Below are 2,519 nucleotides of genomic sequence, written 5' to 3'. Positions count from 1 at the left end.
ACCGGGGGAATATCGTTATGTGTAAGGAATGGAAATGAGCTTCCCTTCTATATCACTCATGTTCCAAGGTGGCGGTAATGCAACATGTCATAATATGGGTGCTTGCAAAGAGACGGTTGACAGTTGTACAAGCAAAAGTTGCGGTGGTCATGAAGTGGACATAATGCACTTTTCAATAGGAACCACAATTCCAGGTCGTTTGTATGGCACCAACATAAGTGATAATACAAATGGCGCTGGAGGAGATAGGGTTGCCCATTTGGTTGATCTATATGCATCCACATAGTCGGTATCTTGATGGATTGGATCCTCAAGGAAATGGAAATGGTGCTAATTTTAGTGCGCAGAATGATTGGCAGGGAGCGTAGTGGCATGTTTTGATTGACAATTCCTTCGGTCTTCTGGAGAATGCAAGCCCACCCTTGTGGCAGAGTCTAAGGATGTTTTTGATCAGAAGGCAAGTAATAAATATTGGATTGATGTGCAACTTTGGTGGGAAGACTATGATTCTCATGACCGTGAACGGTATACGAGAGCCAAATTCTTAGACTATACAACAGATAATATGTCAATTTATACATCACCCACTGGCGTTATGATTGCAATCGATCTTGCTTACAATTTACATTCTGCATTTGGTAATTGGTTTCCTGGTTCAAAGCCTCTTTTGGCCCAAGCTATGAATAAAATAATGAAGTCAAATCCTGCCTTGTATGTGTTAAGGGAGCGGGGGGATGTTGCAAGCGACAATGAACACTCGAAGAGGCCGTTGCCTTCGAATGCCGATGGAGCAGTGAGTCATTATTCAACGAGCCATCATTCAATGAGCAGTACTTCTAGTACCAGCCCTACTTCTACTTCTGCTCCTCGTCCTGCCTCCTCCCCTTCGTCCTCATAACTTAGAAGGTTTCAAGGGAAGGATGCACTGTCGTATGCCAATATACTGCGATCGAGGAATAAGTTTGCGGATGCACTTGGTCTGTATGAAACTGTCCTGGAAACAGAGCCTACCAATGTCGAGGCTCACATTGGAAAAGGAATTTGTCTCCAAATGCAAAGTGTTATTCCGAAGGCATTTGAATGCTTTGCAGAAGCTATTGCGCTTGATCCTCAGAATGCTTGTGCTCTCACGCACTGTGGAGTTTTGTACAAGGATGAAGGGCACTTGCTAGAAGCAGCAGAGGCATATCAGAAGGCTCTTGTAGTGGATCTTACATACAAGCCTGCTGCGGAGTACTTGGCAATTGTCTTGACAGATCTTGGGACCAGTTTGAAACTTGCAGGAAATGTCCATGAAGGAATTCAGAAGTACTATGAAGCTCTAAAAATAGATAGCCGCTATGCACTTGCTTATTATAATTTGGGGGTGGTTTATTCGGAAATGATGCAATATGATATGGCACTTAATTGCTATGAAAAAGATGCATTGCAAAGGCCTATGTATGCTGAAACATATTGCAACCTGGGTGTGATATATAAGAACCGTGGAGATTTGGATGCAGCCATTGCGTGTTATGAGAGGTGTTTGGCTGTATCTCCAAATTTTGAAATTGCTAAGAATAACATGGCTATAGCCCTTACAGACCTTGGTACAAAGGTGAAGCTTGAAGGAGATATACATCAGGGTATAGCTCATTACAAGAAGGCATTGCTTTATAATTGGCACTATGCAGATGCTATGTATAATCTTGGTGTCGCATATGGTGAACTACTAAAATTTGACATGGCAATTGCGATGTATGAGCTTGCCCTGCACTTCAATCCACATTGTGCGGAAGCATGCAATAATTTAGGAGTCATTTATAAAGACAGGGATAATCTTGACAAAGCTGTGGAGTGCTACCAGATGGCTTTGTCGATCAAACCTAGTTTTTCACAGTCTCTTAATAATCTTGGTGTGGTCTACACTGTCCAGGGTAAAATGGATGCTGCTGCAAGCATGATTGAAAAGGCTATAATGGAAAATCCTGCATATGCAGAAGCTTATAATAATCTAGGGGTTTTGCACAGGGATGCAGGTAATATCATGCTTGCGATAGAGGCATATGAGCGGTGTTTGCAAATTGATCCAGACTCTCAGAATGTTGGTCAAAATCGCTTGCTAGCCATGAACTACATCTATGAGGGCGAAGATGATAAGCTTTATATTGCACACAGGGAATGGGGCTGGAAGAGGTTATTTAACTCACATGCTTTCTGACTGTTATGGCATTAAGGATATAGTACTAATGGAGCGCAGGTTATATAAGTTCAAGGCTGATCGAAGTTTGAGACAGACAGAGGCCATTAATTTGGAGCGCCTAAGAATAGACATTGAAGATTTGAAATTGGAAGCTGTGGAATCTTTGAAGGACTTTTACTATGCTGCAGTAGGGTAACATCCAATATTCCACCATCAAACTCAGAGATCAGTATGCTCGAAGGTGAAATTGTTTGGAGCAAATTCAAGACACAACACTCATTCCAATACTGAAGTTATCTCAGCTCTCAGGTTTTTCAAAAATAGTTCAGATAACTGA

General features: G+C 41.9%; 1 pseudogene; it reads left to right on the top strand.

Moving 5' to 3' along the window:
• The first annotated feature begins 565 nt into the window (after window positions 1-565).
• LOC149228688 (putative UDP-N-acetylglucosamine--peptide N-acetylglucosaminyltransferase SPINDLY pseudogene) lies at window positions 566-2,200 on the top strand (annotated as a pseudogene).
• The last annotated feature ends 319 nt before the right edge of the window (window positions 2,201-2,519 follow it).

This window comes from Pinus tabuliformis, chromosome J, assembly GCF_031772625.1.
Source record: "Pinus tabuliformis cultivar Carrire ecotype Pingquan chromosome J, CPIR1, whole genome shotgun sequence".
Taxonomy (NCBI): Eukaryota; Viridiplantae; Streptophyta; class Pinopsida; order Pinales; family Pinaceae; genus Pinus; species Pinus tabuliformis.
Note: the sequence above shows the minus strand (reverse complement) of the source record. Positions and strands in the feature narration are given on the sequence as shown.